Here is an 18,390-nt window from a genome sequence, read left to right as displayed (position 1 = left end):
GAGAGAAATAAAGCATTTTGTGAGTATGGACAATTTCTGGGATCTTTTATTTCAGCTCATGAAACATGGGACCAACACTTTACATGTTGCGTTCATATTTTTGTTCAGTATAGTTCATTACTTCACATGCAATCCATCATGGGTCCATATCTACTTCAAGCTCTAACCGCTCTAGGAAAAATGAATGGACACAGAATTGTTTCATTTTCAGTGTGTACATATATATTTTAAACATGCTTATCTTGTCCCCTAAATATTTTGTATACATTTAAGTTAGTGTTGAAAGTGAAAAATGCTGGGGCATCTATGCTGGGGCATCTACAACTATCACAGAATTGCACATGGTCATATTAAGTGTAAAGGGTCCAATGCCTAAGGCCTTCTCATATCTTACTAATGTGCTGACAAGTATCGATGGGCTATGTTCTACTTCAAACTTGTTTCCAATGGAACATCACGTCTGTGCCAGAACTGTAGGGTTTCATACCGTTTTAAAGCTACAGTAACAGCATGCCATCCTGAATGAACAAACTGAAATACTCAACAACAAAAAAGCACATTTCAAAGCCATGCCTTCTAGCTACAGTCCTAGGTCACATGACCCAGGTGCTGCATGCTGTTCCGAGCTTTGTGAGATAGCAATAAGTAGAATTTTCACAACACCCATTGGCATAAAGCAGTCTCCACACTTCTCCTATTTACAAGACATCAAAAAGCCTTCTTCTCTACCTGCACGTTGGATGTAATGGATTCTGTGGGCTTCCTCCTGTAGCAGAGGAAATCCCAGAGCCTGTGCCAGAGGTACGAAGCCATCAGAAACATACTGCTCACTAGCCAAATGTCCCTGCCTTTGAAGAAGTTATCCATGGCCTTATCCACTCTCCACTCTGTCTATAATCTCAGTGTCCAACGGGGTCCTCTCGATGCTCAGAGAGAGGATTCAGAAGCTTCAGAGAGGAAGGTTAAGATGGATAGCAGTATACTGATTAGGAGAGAGAGAGTGTCCAGTGTCCAGGGTAAGGAACGCCCAAACACTACTACACAATTATCTCTGCTCCACTGCTCAAATTTTGTAAACTCTGTCAACCCCCACTCCTCAGCCCATCAGCTCCATGGGGTTCAAAGGACAGGCGGGTTTGTCCTGCTGACAAAAGAGTGACAGGTGCCAGCAAAGGGGGTCTAAGAGACAGACCTACTGAGAGGTTGGTGCTAAGTATGTCAGCATACATAAGAGATTGGTTTGCAAGGGCAAAATCCCTGGTTGTCATAGTAGAGATGATGATAATAGCACAAGGGAATGATTGATAGTGATGAGGGGGAAAACGATACAGTTACATATCGGGATATTATTTTTGACGATATATCGTATCGACAATATTGCAATATTATTTTTGCGCTAGTTGGCTGTACCTGCACCAAACCTCTAGTATTTTTCCTTCATAGCTTGTTCTCCATCTTCTTTTTAAATAGATTCCACCATCAACTGTACTCACTAAAGTGTTGGCTGTCTATGGTGAAACAGAGGTACTGCTCTAAAATCCTTTTATACTGTAGACTTGTAAACCATACCACTGGTCTTTGACTACTTATAATTTAGAATGCAGATCAGGGTAACGTGGGATAACAAGCCACACACCACCCCCTGTAAATATCACAGAAACCACTTTACCAAAACTAAAGTAAAAAATAAAATAGAAAAGTAACACAATAAAATAACAATAACGAGGCTATATACAGGGGGTACCGGTACCGAGTCAATGTGCGGGGTTACAGGTTAGTCGAGGTAATTTCTAGATGTAGGTAGGGGTAAAGTGACTATGCATAGCAAATAAACAGCGAGTAGCAGCAGTGTAAAAACAAAAAAGGGGGGGGGGGAACAGTCTAGGACTTCGGTGACTGGAGTCTTTGACAATTTTTTGGGCCTTCCTCTGAGTGGATTCAGCTATTTCATCCACACCCGTTGCTGATGTTGCAGGTGTATAAAATCAAGCACACAGCCATGCAATCTCCATAGACAAACCTTGGCAGTAGAATGACCTTACTGAAGAGCTCAGTGACTTTCAACGTGGAACTGTCATAGGATGCCACCTTTCCAACAAGTCAGTTTGTCAAATTTCAGCCCTGCTCTAGAGTTCTCATCTATATTATTCGTAGCCGTCTATTTACCACCACAAACCGATGCTGGCACTAAGACCGCAATCAACGAGCTGTATAAGGCCATAAGCAAACAAGAAAATGCTCATCCAGAAGTGGCGCTCCTAGTGGCCGGGGACTTTAATGCAGGCAAACTTAAATCTGTTTTACCTCATTTCTACCAGCATGTCACATGTGCAACCAGAGGAGGAAAAAAACTCTAGACCACCTTTACTCCACACACAGAGACGCGTACAAAGCTCTCCCTCACCCTCTATTTGGCAAATCTGACCATAATTCTATCCTCCTGATTCCTGCTTACAAGCAAAAACTAAAGCAGGAAGTACCAGTGACTCGTTCAATATGGAAGTGGTCAGATGATGCGGATGCTACGCTACAGGACTGTTTTGCTAGCACAGACTGGAATATGTTCCGTGATTCATCCAATGGCATTGAGAGGTATACCACCTCAGTCACCAGCTTCTCAATAAGTGCATCGACGACGTCATCCCCACAGTGACCGTACGTACATATGCCAACCAGAAGCCATGGATTACAGGCAACAGCCGCACCGAGCTAAAGGCTAGAGCTGCCAATTTCAAGGAGCAAGACTCTAATCTGGACGCTTATAATAAATCCCACTATGCCCTCAGATGAACCATCAAACAGGCAAAGCGTCAATACAGGACTAAAATTGAATCCTACTACACCGGCTCTGATGCTCGTCGGATGTGGCAGGGCTTGCAAACTATTACGGACTACAAAGGGAAACCCAGCCGCGAGCTGCCCAGCGACGTGAGCATACCAGACGAGCTAAATGCCTTTTATACTCGCTTCGAGGCAAGCAACACTGAAGCATGCATGAGAGCACCAGCTGTTCCAGACGACTGTGTGATCACGCTCTCCGTAGCCGATGTGAGCAAGACCTTTAAACAGGTCAACATTCACAAGGCCGCAGGGCCAGACGGATTACCAGGGTGTGTACTCAGAGCATGCGCTGACCAACTGGCAAGTGTCTTCACTGACATTTTCAACCTCTCCCTGACCAAGTCTGTAATACCTACATGTTTCAAGCAGACCACCATAGTCCCTGTGCCCAAGAATGCAAAGGTAGCCTGCCTAAATGACTACCGCCCCATAGCACTCACGTCGGTAGCCATGAAGTGCTTTGAAAGCCTGGTCATGGCTCACATCAACACCATCATCCCGGAAACCCTAGACCCACTCCAATTCGCATACAGCCCCAACAGATCCACAGATGAAGCAATCTCAATCGCACTCCACACTGCCCTTTCCCACCTGGACAAAAGGAACACCTACGTGAGAATGCTGTTCATTGACTACAGCTCAGCGTTCAACACCATAGTGCCCATAAAGCTCATCACTAAGCTAAGGACCCTGGGACTAAACACCTCTGATGCTCGTCGGATGTGGCAGGGCGTGCAAACTATTACGGACTACAAAGGGAAACCCAGCCGCTAGCTACGTGAGAATGCTGTTCATTGACTACAGCTCAGCGTTCAACACCATAGTGCCCACAAAGCTCATCACTAAGCTAAGGACCCTGGGACTAAACACCTCTGATGCTCGTCTGCAACTGGATCCTAGAATTCCTGACGGGCCGCCCCCAGGTGGTAAGGGTAGGCAACAACACATCTGCCACGCTGATCCTCAACAACGGGGCCCCTCAGGGGTGCGTGCTTAGTCCTCTCCTGTACTCCCTGTTCACCCACGACTGTGTGGCCAAGCACGACTCCAACACCATCATTAAGTTTGCTGACGACACAACAGTGGTAGGACTGATCACTGACTTTCTCTATAGGGAGAAAGTCAGAGACCTGGCAGTGTGGTGCCAGGACAACAACCTCTCCCTCAATGTGATCAAGACAAAGGAGATGATCGTGCACTACAGGAAAAGGAGGGCCGAACAGGCCCCCATTAACATCTACGGGGCTGTAGTGGAGCGGGTTTTAAGTTCCTTGGATCCACATCACCAACGAACTATCATGGTCCAAACACACCAAGACAGTCATGAAGAACGCACGACAACACCTTTTCCCCCTCAGGACACTGAAAAGATTTGGCATGGGTCCCCAGATCCTCAAAAAGTTCTACAGCTGCACCATCGAGAGCATCCTGACCGGTTGCATCACCGCCTGGTATGGCCACTGCTCTGCATTTGACCGTAAGGCGTTACAGAGGGTAGTGCGTACGGACCAAAACTTCACTGGGGCCAAGCTTCCTGCCATCCAGGACCTATGGGCCTATGGGCTCCAAAATGACTGGCACCTCTGACTGGCAATGCACAAACAATATTTTAAAAAATATAAACAATATAATTATAGAGATAAACTCAAAATATCAACATGTGAGAAATACTGTACAATATTAATGTTCCAATGGAACCCACCAAAATCATTTATTGATTTAATTAAAAATCTATGTCCTCCAAATCAGGTTTCACAATGAATGGCACCCTTAAAGATTATTGTAAATAACATCTACCAAAATTAAACCAGGAATTAAATTCCACTTATTTAAGTTTATCTAAGTCTTAAGGAACTATATGAGCCATTATATCACTTCCTGTTTCACTAGGGTATAAAAATGAGGTAACACGCATGCAATATCATCCAACACCATGAAGAAAACTAAAGAACTGGCAGTTCAAAAGAGACAGATGGTCGTAGACCTTCATAAATCTGGTAATGGCTACAAGAAGATCCACAAATGATTGAATATACCACTGAGCACAGTCAGGGCAATTATTTAAAAATTTAAAAGATATGGAACAGTTGAAAACCTCACGGGTAGAGGACGCAAATGCATTTTGCCCCCCAGGATAGGGAGGAGGATGGTGAGAGAAGCAACAAAATCCCCAAGAATCACTGTGAAAGAATTGCAGGCCTTGGTGGCGTCTTCGGGTCACCAGGTTTCAAAAAGCACCATCAGACGCCACCTCCACAACCACAGGCTCTTTGGAAGGGTTGCCAAAAGAAAGCCCTTTCTGACCCCAAGACACAGACGCAAGCGCTTGGAGTTTGCCAAATGTCATTTAAATTATGACTGGAAGAAGGTGCTCTGGTCAGATGTGACCAAAATTGAACGTTTTGGTCAGAAACAGCATCAGCATGTTTGGCGTCGAAACAGAGATGCAGGAGAGGCACCTCATACCCACGGTGAAATATGGTGGTGGGTCAGTGATGTTTTGGGGCTGTTTTAATTCCAAAGGTCCAGGGGCACTGGTTAAGATTGATGTAGTACCGTGTAGCTCAGTTGGTAGAGCATGGCGCTTGCAACGCCAGGGTTGTGGGTTCGATTCCCACGGGGGCCCAGTATGAATGCACTCACTAACTGTAAGTCGCTCTGGATAAGAGCGTCTGCTAAATGACTAAAATGGCCTGTACCTGACTGTAATGGCATTATGAATTCGACCAAGTATCAGGCAATTTTGGCTGACAATCTGGTTGCCTCTGCCAGAAGGCTGGGACTTGGCCTTAGGTGGACTTTCCAACAAGACAATGACCCAAAACATACCTCAAGATCCACACAGAAATGGTTCTGTGATAACAGAATCAATGTTCTGCCATGGCCATCTCAGTCACCGGACCTCAATCCAATCGAAAATCTGTGGGCTGAGTTGAAGAGGGCAGTTGATAAACAAGGCACTTAACCGTAATTGCTCCTGTAAGTCGCTCTGGATAAGAGCGTCTGCTAAATGACTAAACAAATTAAAATAAGGGCAAACCAAAGAATGTGAAGGATCTTGAAAGGATCTGCATAGAAGAACGGTCCAAAATCCAAATGTGTTCCTTAACCTTGTCAAATATTACAGGAAAAGACTCCATGCTGTTATCCTTGCCAGAGGTGGTTGCACTAAGTACTAAACGAGGAGTGCCAATAATAATGAAACCTTGATTTTGGTGACATTAATTTTGTATTAAATAATTGTATGATTTTGGTTGGTTCCATTGAAACATTAATAAAGTACAGTATTTCTCACATGTTGGTATTTTGAGTTTCTCTATAATTATATTGTTAATATTTTTTAAAGTATTGTTTGTGCATTGTCAGTCAGGGGTGCCAGTAATTTTGGAGCCCACTGTACTAGGCGGTGTCAGAGGAAGGCCCAAAAAATTGTCAAAGACTCCAGTCACCCAAATCATAGACCATTCTCTCTGCTACCGCACGGTAAGCGGTACCGGAGCGCCAAGTCTAGGTCCAAAAGGCTCCTTAACAGCTTCTACCCCCAAGCTATAAGACTGCTGAACAATTAATCAAATGGAAACCCAGACTATTTACATTGACCCCCCCCCCCCCTTTTGTTTTTACACTGCTGCTACTCGCTGTTTATTAGCTATGCATAGTCACTTCACCACTACCTACATGTACAAATTACCTCGACTAACCTGTACCCCCACACATTGACTCGGTACCGGTACCGCCTGTATACAGCCTCGTTATTGTTATTTAATTTTATTGTGTTACTTTTTATTTTATTTTTGACTTGAGTTTATTTAGTAAATATTTTCTTAACTCTATTTCTTGAACTGCATTGTTGGTTAAGGGCTTGTAAGTAAGCATTTCACGGTAAGGTCTACACCTGTTGTATTCGGCGCATGTGACAAATAAAACTTGATTTGATTTGACTTGGAAAAAACGCCCCTTTAAAAAAAATTACATTTAATTAAATAACAAAAGAAGTGTAAACTGTAGCCACTTATTTCCCTTCATAGTTTGTTTGCCTAAGCAACTTTCAGTCCCTCCTACAGCCCAACATGTTTGACAAGGCCTACCCTTAAGCCCCCCCCCCCCCCCCCCCCCCAGCCCACATACACACACACACACATATACTGTACATCACATTCTTTCCCTTCTTTGAGCCCACCCCTCTCTTTATTCAAGTTTTTGTTTAGTCTGATGCTTAGTTTTGACTCCTGTTTTTTCTTTTTCTTTTTCTACAACTGGAAAGTGACTTTGGGTCTTTGAAAAGCGCTATATAAGTCCCATGTATTATTATTATTATGACCATCATCCACATACCTAATTTGTACCAAACTTTGCTTTTTTGTGACAGCAATTGGACATTTAGGGGGATCTAGTTACCCCATGTTACCCTACTGCACAAATTCGTTCTATGCCACTTGTTATAGAAAAGCATCCACTGTAAAACAAAATCTATATTATAATTTTTTGGAATGCTGCGTAATGGTTTCTTATCAAGTCCAAACTAGAGTGCAGCAGAGCAGGGTGTTGAGTCAAAATAATGGCTTCTTTTTCAATGTTGAGAGAGATTCGACCCTGTGGCTGAAACACTGACTGCATCTTGGTTCTGTTCTTTAATTCCATAGATGTATGGTTCTGTGGTTCGAGTTAGAGCCCCCTCTTGGGGAACTCAGTAGACTAGAGCTCAGTAGACTCCTCGAGGACCCCCAGCCCATCCATGTATTTGAACTATTCAAGAACTGCCACACCTGATTCAATTAGTCAACTAGTTATCAAGCTGTTGATGAAGTGAAACAAAGTTAGCTAGTTCAGGGCAACAACAAAATTGTGAAACGGCTGGGGGTCCCCGAGGAGAGGTTTGAAAATCACTGAACGAGATTGGCGCATGCTGCAGTGAAGGGACTATGACACTAGATGGTGCCAGTCAACCATAAAATATCATGCCTACCTCCTGAAAATCTCCCTCCAGCTGGATGTGCTTCAGCTCCCAGAAGCAACGCATGGTCTCCACCCTCTCCAGGTAGTAGAAGAATACCAGCATGGCTATGTTGTTCTGGCTGTCAGTGCGCTGGCGGACCACCTTCAGCTTGGCCACCTTGGCTGGGGGAGACACCCAACCACAGTGGGCATTCTCTGTCCTCTGCAGGGGACCTCTGGTGCCTGTCTCTCATGGCTGCTGGGCCTCTTGTCTGAGCTGAAGTGAGAGAAAATACACAGTCAGACATGCATGTAGTTGCAACAGACTATGTTGCTCCTGACAAGAGATGTTGATATACATTTGGATAATGGGAAAAATAAGAGTTTATTTATTTAACCTGTTCCTCATTGCATCTAGCCCAGAAGCCCTACCTGCAGAGCTATAAACTACAAATCCCATAACCATGCTTTAAAAAATGTGACACCCCTAAACTGACGACACATGTGAACTCAATAAATATGAAGTGAAATTGTAAAAGCGATACCTACAATAATAAATATCAAAGAGAACACCTGGCGAGGTCAAGTTTAGCGGGAAAGAAAACATGGCGAGCAGCGAAGTGGCAGGTAGAGTTGCAGACACAGTACAATGTCCTGTTTGTTCTAAGGATTTCGCAGCGTCAAAAATCAATGCCCATCTGGGCAGATGTTTGATGAATAATGACACTTGTCCAAGATCAACCAGTAAAGACGAGAGCGGACCTCATCTCAAGAAAACTCGCAATTCTGGCAAAACTTATTCTGTTAAAAAGTAGTCCCACTGTCAAGACAGACTCATCGGATGCAAGGAAAGGTACCCACCCCGTCCTCGCGGTTTTCAGTATGTTTCAGACCAACAGAAATAAGGGTCCAGTTCAAAGTGAACGAAATGCATTTTTATCGAATAAATTGAGTAACAGAATCAAACGTAATTCACCAGACGGGACGGAGGCAGGTGTGGGACAGTTTGGCATCGACCCCCCTGTATCGAACACACTGAAGAAAACCCTGCGTTATACAACAACACCTGCACGAGCACTGCTTAATGTCGATAAACCACCGGCCGAAGAACTGCGACCAACTAAAATACACTGCTCAAAAAAATAAAGGGAACACTTAAACAACACAATGTAACTCCAAGTCAATCACACTTCTGTGAAATCAAACTGTCCACTTAGGAAGCAACACTGATTGACAATACATTTCACATGCTGTTGTGCAAATGGAGTAGACAACAGGTGGAAATTATAGGCAATTAGCAAGACACCCCCCAATAAAGGACTGGTTTTGCAGGTGGTGACCACAGACCACTTCTCAGTTCCTATGCTTCCTGGCTGATGTTTTGGTCACTTTTGAATGCTGGCGGTGCTTTCACTCTAGTGGTAGCATGAGACGGAGTCTACAACCCACACAAGTGGCTCAGGTAGTGCAGCTCATCCAGGATGGCACATCAATGCGAGCTGTGGCAAGAAGGTTTGCTGTGTCTGTCAGCGTAGTGTCCAGAGCATGGAGGCGCTACCAGGAGACAGGCCAGTACATCAGGAGATGTGGAGGAGGCCGTAGGAGGGCAACAACCCAGCAGCAGGACTGCTACCTCCGCCTTTGTGCAAGGAGGAGCAGGAGGAGCACTGCCAGAGCCCTGCAAAAAGACCTCCAGCAGGCCACAAATTTGCATGTGTCTACTCAAACTGTCAGAAACAGACTCCATGAGGGTGGTATGAGGGTCCGACGTCCACAGGGGGGGGTTGTGCTTACAGCCCAACACCGTGCAGGACGTTTGGCATTTGCCAGAGAACACCAAGATTGGCAAATCCGCCACTGGCGCCCTGTTTTGCAGGTTTTCCTACTTACAAAGCATGTAGAGGTCTGTACTTTTTATCATAAGTACACTTCAACTGTGAGAGACGGAATCTAAAACAAAAATCTAGAAAATCACATTGTATGATTTTTAAGTAATTAATTTGCATTTTATTGCATGACATAAGTATTTGATCACCTACCAACCAGGAAGAATTCCGGCACTCACAGACCTGTTAGTTTTTCTTTAAGAAGCCCTCCTGTTCTCCACTCATTACCTGTATTAACTGCACCTGTTTGAGCTTCTTACCTATATAAAAGACACCTGTCCACACACTCAATCAAACAGACTCCAACCTCTCCACAATGGCCAAGACCAGAGAGCTGTGTAAGGACATCAGGGATAAAATTGTAGACCTGCACAAGGTTGGTATGGGCTACAGGACAATAGGCAAGCAGCTTGGTGAGAAGGCAACAACTGTTGGCGCAATTATTAGAAAATGGAAGAAGTTCAAGATGACGGTCAATCACCCTCGGTCTGGGGCTCCATGCAAGATCTCACCTCGTGGGGCATCAATGATCATGAGGAAGGTGAGGGATCAGCCCAGAACTACACGGCAGGACCTGGTCAATGACCTGAAGAGAGCTGGGACCACAGTCTCAAAGAAAACCATTAGTAACACACTACGCCGTCATGGATTAAAATCCTGCAGCGCACGCAAGGTTCCCCTGCTCAAGCCAGCGCATGTCCAGGCCCGTCTGAAGTTTGCCAATGACCATCTGGATGATCCAGACGTGGAATGGGAGAAGGTCATGTGTTCTGATGAGACAAAAATATAGCTTTTTGGTCTAAACTCCACTCGCCGTGTTTGGAGGAAGAAGAAGGATGAGTACAACCCCAAGAACACCATCCCAACCGTGAAGCATGGAGGTGGAAACATCATTCTTTGGGGATACTTTTCTGCAAAAGGGACAGGACAACTGCACTGTATTGAGGGGAGGATGGATGGGGCCATGTATCGCGAGATCTTGGCCAACAACCTCCTTCCCTCAGTAAGAGCATTGAAGATGGGTCGTGGCTGGGTCTTCCAGCATGACAACGACCCGAAACACACAGCCAGGCCAACTAAGGAGTGGCTCCGTAAGAAGCATCTCAAGGTCCTGGAGTGGCCTAGCCAGTCTCCAGACCTGAACCCAATAGAACATCTTTGGAGGGAGCTGAAAGTCGTATTGCCCAGCGACAGCCCCGAAACCTAAAGGATCTGGAGAAGGTCTGTATGGAGGAGTGGGCCTAAATCCCTGCTGCAGTGTGTGCAAACCTGGTCAAGACCTTCAGGAAACGTATGATCTCTGTAATTGCAAACAAAGGTTTCTGTACCAAATATTAAGTTCTGCTTTTCTGATGTATTAAAATACTTATGTCATACAATAAAATGCAAATTAATTACTTAAAAATCATACAATGTGATTTTCTGGATTTTTGTTTTAGATTCCGTCTCTCACAGTTGAAGTGTACCTATGATCAAAAGTACAGACCTCTACATGCTTTGTAAGTAGGAAAACCTGCAAAATCGGCAGTGTATCAAATACTTGTTCTCCCCACTGTATATACACTGAACAAAAATATAATCACAACATGCATCAATTTCAAAAATGTGACTGTGTTACAGTTCATATAAGGAAATCAGTCTACGGGCTACAAGTATAACCTGCCTTCGGTGCCCGTGTGGAGCAGGACTACCTGCATGAGGAGCTCCAGGGCATGGACTCCTTCACCTGGAACCCCTCTGGCCCATAACCTCTGACCTTTGAGGTTGACCCATGACCTCCGGCATATTTCAAGGTTACTGTGAGGGTTATTAGGCTAAAGCTTCTATATTTGTCTGACAATGCTGCTGGACCTAATACGAATCGAACACGAACTAAGACCAATTTTGAGTTCAGTGAAGTTATCACTTTGTTAAATAAGTAAATGTAATATTGTATTGTATATTGTTACCATAAAAACATTTTTATTCTCTCACATAACAGTATGATGATATATTTTGTCCAATAGACTGTTAGAAGCAAACGTTAGAGGAACACTAATTACCACATTTTATTATAATGCATTTGATCATGTAGTACTCTAGGTCATTATACAGTGCCTTGCAAAAGTATTCATCCCCCTTGGCGTTTTTTCCTATTTTGTTGCATTACAACCTGTACCACCTACCATCTCTGCCCTGACAGTTCGGTGGCCCACCTGAGTCACCCTGGGGAGACACAAGAAGACCAGGGTGGAGGAGATGGGGGAAAAAAGCAACTAGCCACATTGGAAATAATAAAAAATATTCTGAAGGTAGTGCATACACAAAACACGACAAACATGCACTGTACACACATGCGTTCCCTCACACACACACCCACACAGACATGCACTCATCCACACACACACATATACATTCATTGGGGGGGGCAATGCAAATAGTCTGGGTAGGCGTTTGATTAGATGTTCAGTAGTCTTATGACTTGGGGGTAGAAGCTGTTTAGAAGCCTATTGGACCTGCATCGCAGTGCTAGCTGTGCCACTAGAGATCCTGAGCAGTTGCCATACCAGGCAGTGATTCAACCAGTCAGGATGCTCTCGATGGTACAGCTGTAGAACCTTTTGAGGATCTGAGGACCCATGCCAAATCTTTTCAGTCTCTTCAGGGGGAATAGGTTTTGTCGTGCCCTCTTCGCGACTGTCTTGGTGTGCTTGGACCATGTTAGTTTGTTGGTGATGTGGACACCAAGGAACTTGAGGCTCTCAACCTGCTCCACTACATGAGAATGGGGGCTTACTCGGTCCTCTTCTTTTTCCTGTAGTCCACAATAATCTCCTTTATCTTGATCACGTTGTGGGAGAGGTTGTTGTCCTGGCACCACACGGCCAGGTCTCTGATCTCCTCCCTATAGGCTGTCTCATCGTTGTCGGTGATCAGGCCTACCACTGTTGTGTCATCGGCAAACTTAATGATGGTGTTGGAGTCGTGCCTGGCCATGTAGTCATGGGTGAACAGGGAGTACCGGAGGAGACTGAGCACGCACCCATGAGGGGCCCCCGTGTTGAGGATCAGCGTGGCGGATGTGTTGTTACCTACCCTAACCACCTGGCGGTGGCCCGTCAGGAAGTCCAGGATCCAGTTGCAGAAGGAGGTGTTTAGTCCCAGGATCCTTAGCTTAGTGATGAGCTTTGAGGGCACTATGGTGTTGAACGCTCAGCTGTAGTCAATGAATAGCATTCTCAAATAGGTGTTCCTTTTGTCCAGGTGTGAAAGGGCAGTGTAAAGCGCAATAGAGATAGCATAATCTGCGGATCTGTTGGGGCGGTATGCAAATTGGAGTGGGTCTAGGGTTTCTGGGATAATGGTGTTGATGTGAGCCATGACCAGCCTTTCAAAGCACTCCATGGCTACAGATGTGAGTGCTACGGGTCGGTAGTCATTTAGGCAGGTTACCTTAGTGTTCTTGGGCACAGGGACTATGGTGGTCTGCTTGAAACGGTGTAGGACAATTTGATCTTAGTCCTGTATTGACGCTTTGCCTATTTGATGGTTCATCGGAGGGCATAGCGGTATTTCTTATAAGCTTCCGGGTTATAGTCCCGCTCCTTGAAAGCAGCAGCTCTACCCTTTAGCTTAGTGCGGATTTGCCTGTAATCCATGGCTTCTGGTTGGGGTATGTACGTACAGTCACTGTGGGGACGACGTCGTCGATACACTTATTGATGAAGCCAGTGACTGATGTGGTGTACTCCTCAATGCCATCGGAAGAATCCCGGAACATATTCCAGTCTGTGCATTAGTAAATGTTTATTCTACTGAGCCATTTACTTTATGTTCATATTCTTATATTTTATTATGTCTTATTGTTGTTGCATTGTCGAGAAGGGACATGCAAGTAAGCATTTCGTTGGACGGTGTATACCATGTGTATCCTGTACATACGACTAATAAAACTTGAAACTAGAATGCATCCATCTTTGACCATTCGAGTTTGGTGACCACTACTCACATGACAGGCGGACTTGCTCTCTCCACCAGCGCAGATCATGGTGGTCTTTGCAGAGCTGCCCCACCAGTCACTACGGCTACAGACACTGTGCTCCACCACAGGAAGCAGGGCCTGCTGCAGCTGGTTGGCTGCGGGACCACCAGCTGAGAGAGGGAGAGTGCGAGAGAGAGAATGAACAACTAAAATAAACAACACTATATAATCATGTAGCCCTGTATGTTTTCCATCAGAATGTGTTGTATCTACATTGTGACATTAGATGCCTACATAATGCCTAATAAAGTGAGACAACAGTAAAAGTAAACAAACAGTATTTGACATGGGCTGCATTGAGTGTCTTACTGTAGAGGCGCCCCCAGCCGGTGACATAGCAGGGCCGGTTGTGGGTAAGGATGGCACCACTCTCTGGAAGGCAGGCCAGCTGGACCTTGTCTGATCACAGCTTCAGGAGGGCAATGTCGTTCCTGAAAGTAACAGGAAAAAGCAAACACCAAAGGAAAAGGGCAACACTGTCAGGGCAAGAGTTTCTTATAACTGACTTTGACCATCTGTTATGTTACAGCCCATGTTTAAACAGCAAAGGTAGATGATAACAGTAGGCTACACATCATGTTCTGTCCTGTCGCTGGCCCTCTCTCTTTGCAACGTTTGCAGACCAATTTTTATTAGAACCTGTTTTGTACTATATTTCTGGGCAGACCATGAAGGCCTTACCTACATGAGACACAGTTACCGTTCCAGTCAGGATGGAGGATCATCTTGTCCACCATGATGGACTGCTCATAGCCCTCCTCTGCTAAATCCTTCTCCCTCCAATCTCCTGATTCTGCCTCCTCAACCCTCTTCTCCTCCCTCTCTGAATCTTTTGACTCTCAATGTCCCATATCCTCCCGGCCGGCTCGGTCCTCCCCTCCTGCTCCGTGGCTTGACGATTCATTGCGAGCTCACAGAACAGGGCTCTGGGCAGCCGAGCGGAAATGGAAGAAAACTAGACTCCCTGTGGTCCTGTCATCTTTCCACTCCCTCCTCTCTACATTCTCTTCCTCCGTTTCTGCTGCTAAAGCCACTTACTACCACTCTAAATTTCAAGCCTCTGCCTCTAACCCTAGGAAGCTCTTTGCCACCTTCTCCTCCCTGCTGTATCCTCCTCCTCCTCCCCCTCCCTCCTCCCTCTCTGTGGAAGACTTCATCAACCAATTTGAAAAGAAGGTTGACGACATCCGATCCTCATTTATTAAGTCAAATGACACCGCTGGTCCTGCACACACTTCCCTACCCTATGCTTTTACTTATTTCTCCCCTCTCTCTCTAGATGAAATCTTGCGACTTGTGACGGCCGCCCGCCCAACAACCTGCCCGCATGACCCTATCCCCTCCTCTCTTCTCCAGACCATTTCCGAAGACCTTCTCCCTTACCTCACCTCGCTCATCAACTCATCCTTGTCCGCTGGCTATGTCCCTTCCATCTTCAAGAAAGCGAGAGTTGCACCCCTCCTCAAAAAACCTACACAGTAAACCCCTATAACTCATCCAGAACGCTGCAGCCCATCTGGTGTTCAACCTTCCCAAGTTCTCTCACGTCACCCCGCTCCTCCACACACTCCACTGGCTTCCAGTTGAAGCTTGCATCTGCTACAAGACCATGGTGCTTGCCTACGGAGCTGTGAGGGGAACGGCACCTCCTTACCTTCAGGCTCTGATCAGTCCCTACACCCAAACGAGGGCATTGCGTTCTTCCACCTCTGGCCTGCTGGTCCCCCTACCTCTGCGGAAGCACAGTTCCCGCTCAGCCCAGTCAAAACTGTTCGCTGCTCTGGCACCCCAATGGTGGAACAAGCTCCCTCACGACGCCAGGACAGCGGAGTCACTGACCACCTTCCGGAGACACTTGAAACCCTACATCTTTAAGGAATACCTGGGATAGTATAAAAGTAATCCTTCTATCCCCCCCCCCCCCCCCCCCACTACCCCACCCCCACAAAAATATTTAAAAAAATAAAACATTAAAAAATATATATTAATAAATAAATGAAATAAAAAATAATAATATTAAAAAACTAATAAAGAAAGAAAAATGGAGTAGAAAAAAAAGAGGGAAAAAAAACGAAAAGATATTAAAAAAAACGAAATTTACGAAACAAAAACAAAAAAAATTGTAAAGTTGTTGTCCCACTGGCTATCATAAGGTGAATGCACCAATTTGTAAGTCACTCTGGATAAGAGCGTCTGCTAAATGACGTAAATTTAAATGTTAATGTCATGCTCTGCCAAGTCCACTCTGTATGTGTGGAACCTGGATCAGATCAGAGGGAAGCACACAGGTGAAAAAGATGCAGAAATACAGGTGAAGTAACCTGGTCGGCCCAGATCTGTTTGTGCTATAAAGCCAATTCCCAACAGCCTTAGTTCTCTATACAGCATAAACAGGCCTGGGGCGACTAGGCTACAGGTGAAGATAATGTTTCTTTTACTCCTCTGACGAGTGCAGCCTTTGGTCTTACAGTGCCACATGCTGGCAGTGCAGAAAGAGTATCAGTGTTTGTTATGCCCTAGTTTGGTGATGGCTGAGTAGTAGGTAAGAGAGAGCTTCTCAGGGAACATTATGGGAACAGTTTTTGGCAGGGTTTCATAGAGCAGCAGGATAGCCTATATATAAAGCTGTCAATCTTTTTCTGTCATACCCCAGACCTATTTACTTATTGGAGGCCTATTCTGATACAATATTTGATAGAAATCATACAGCTAGTTTCATGGCATGTTGTATGCTGGACACATAATGCAGTGAGCAGCCGTCATGACCCAGTTATCAGCAATGAGCGTACCTCCGCAGGTGAGGAAGAACGACTCCAGAGAAACCTAAGAATAAGTGGCTAACCCATACATGGGTCTAAACAGTAACATAATTGTGTGTGTGTGTGTGTGTGCGTGCATGTGCATGTGTGTGTGAGTCTATCCTTACATATTAATTAACCAGGAATGAAAACTATGCATTATGCCTGTCACAACCCGCTGTGCTCTCATCGGATAAGTTACAAATCGAAAAACAGGCAGGTCACTAATCAGCAATTCAGGTCATATAAAGGGACTTGTAGGTCAAAATATGTGGTATAATTAGTTCATGACTGGGGCCATTTGAAATGATGCTAAAATACTGTACGTGTCTATGTCTCCAAAAACGTATGTTACAACAAGTACCATTTGTCTATTTACAGTACAATACTTTTTATTGTAAACAATTTGTAATAACTCATTAACAACACAATCAATTAAAGTTTATCATTACGCTGTATTCTTATTCATACTGGAATTCCCAGTCTTACCTGCCATGGCCAGCTGTAGGGCCGAGCTTCTGCCCCGTTCTACCCCGTTCACAACCCTGCAGCATCACAAAATACCGTCCGCTCAGGTTCATTATAGGTAATGAGAAACTCTACATATGCCCTATCTTATGAGCTACAATTCCATGTTCTGAAAACCACATAGGATTCTATCATATCAGTGACCCTTTTTTTTTTTTCATTTTTCTGTTATAGCTTTTTGAATAAGCAATTTAAAAGATAATTCTAATGCACACTCACCTGCAGTGACTGCTAGCACCAAAACATTTCTCAATTCTCCTTCACCTCAAGCCAAGGGCATATTGTATGAGCTCATAGACCATTATATACCCAGGACAACCTCTTATCACTAGGCCTGCCTGGGATCAGACCACCCACTCTCCAGCTGCTGATCATTTTGTGACAGGTGGCATTGAAAAACGATTGACATCACACAGTAATTATTTTATTTTATAATAATTGCATGTAGGCATTTATGCATTTAAAGACAATTGTGATGCATCATTCATTATTCAGGAACTATTATACACAAGTAGTAGTTCTAGAGGGGTCTTCTAGAGGAACTTGTCTGGTCAAATAAATACATTAATTAATAATTAGATACAAACTGTACTTTAAAAGTATGTTTTTTGTCATCTAAAAAATGGCAGGTTAGCGTTTTTCGTCATGGAGACAGATCTGCAGAGTGGTCACTAGCTGGCACAGCCACAAAGTCATACAATCTGATTTTAAACCTAACCCTAACCACACTGCTAATCCTAATGCCTCCGCCTAACCTTAAACCAATTTTTGTTTTCATACATTTTACAATATAGCCAAGCTGATTTAAGCAGAAATTGCTCAGTTCTGCCTACAGGACAAGAGTCAAGACCCATGACAATAAATGTCAACCTGCAAAAAAATGTAATTGTGGAGTGGCACCTTATCACTCCACGCCAGAAGGTGACAGTGTATACACGTGTCATTCATTATTTTGTGTTGTCACTAAGGAAGTGTGAGACATGGCACTATTGAAAGGAGTGGTTTCTGGGGTAGCGTTAAGTGTGGAGGTGGAGCAACTGAAGTTGAAGATTCCTGGTGTTTGTGACACCTGGCGTTTGGTGTGTCTGCTGCGTCGCAGACCCGGTGGGGAGCATGGTGAAACAGAGGAGTCACTGTCATTCCTTTTGAGTATTGAGTCAGAGTCTCTATCCGACAAAGTCATGTTAGGATATACAGTGCATTCGGAAAGCATTCAGACGCCTTCACTTTTTCCACATTTTGTTACGTTACAGCCTTATTCTAAAATGGATTTAAAATATATACTGTATATCCTCATCAATCTACACACAATACCCATAAAGACAAAGCAAAAACATGTTTTAAGAAAGTTTTGCAAATTTATAAAAAATAAAAACGGAAA

General features: G+C 44.5%; 1 pseudogene across 1 annotated transcript; it reads right to left on the bottom strand.

The window, feature by feature from the left end:
- Positions 1-1,096: 1,096 nt before the first annotated feature.
- LOC311146997 (proproteinase E-like) lies at positions 1,097-17,384 on the bottom strand (annotated as a pseudogene). The gene is made up of 11 exons: positions 17,319-17,384; positions 16,971-17,009; positions 16,424-16,506; positions 15,900-15,943; positions 14,365-14,446; positions 13,993-14,114; positions 13,651-13,793; positions 11,821-11,867; positions 11,326-11,438; positions 7,808-7,959; positions 1,097-1,144 (listed from the first exon to the last, which is right to left on the bottom strand). The product of its transcript is annotated as a proproteinase E-like (transcript).
- Between the last annotated feature and the right edge of the window lie 1,006 nt (positions 17,385-18,390).

The sequence above is a fragment of the Coregonus lavaretus genome (genome assembly GCF_964263955.1).
Source record: "Coregonus lavaretus genome assembly, chromosome: 19".
Lineage (NCBI taxonomy): Eukaryota > Metazoa > Chordata > Actinopteri > Salmoniformes > Salmonidae > Coregonus > Coregonus lavaretus.
Note: the sequence above shows the minus strand (reverse complement) of the source record. Positions and strands in the feature narration are given on the sequence as shown.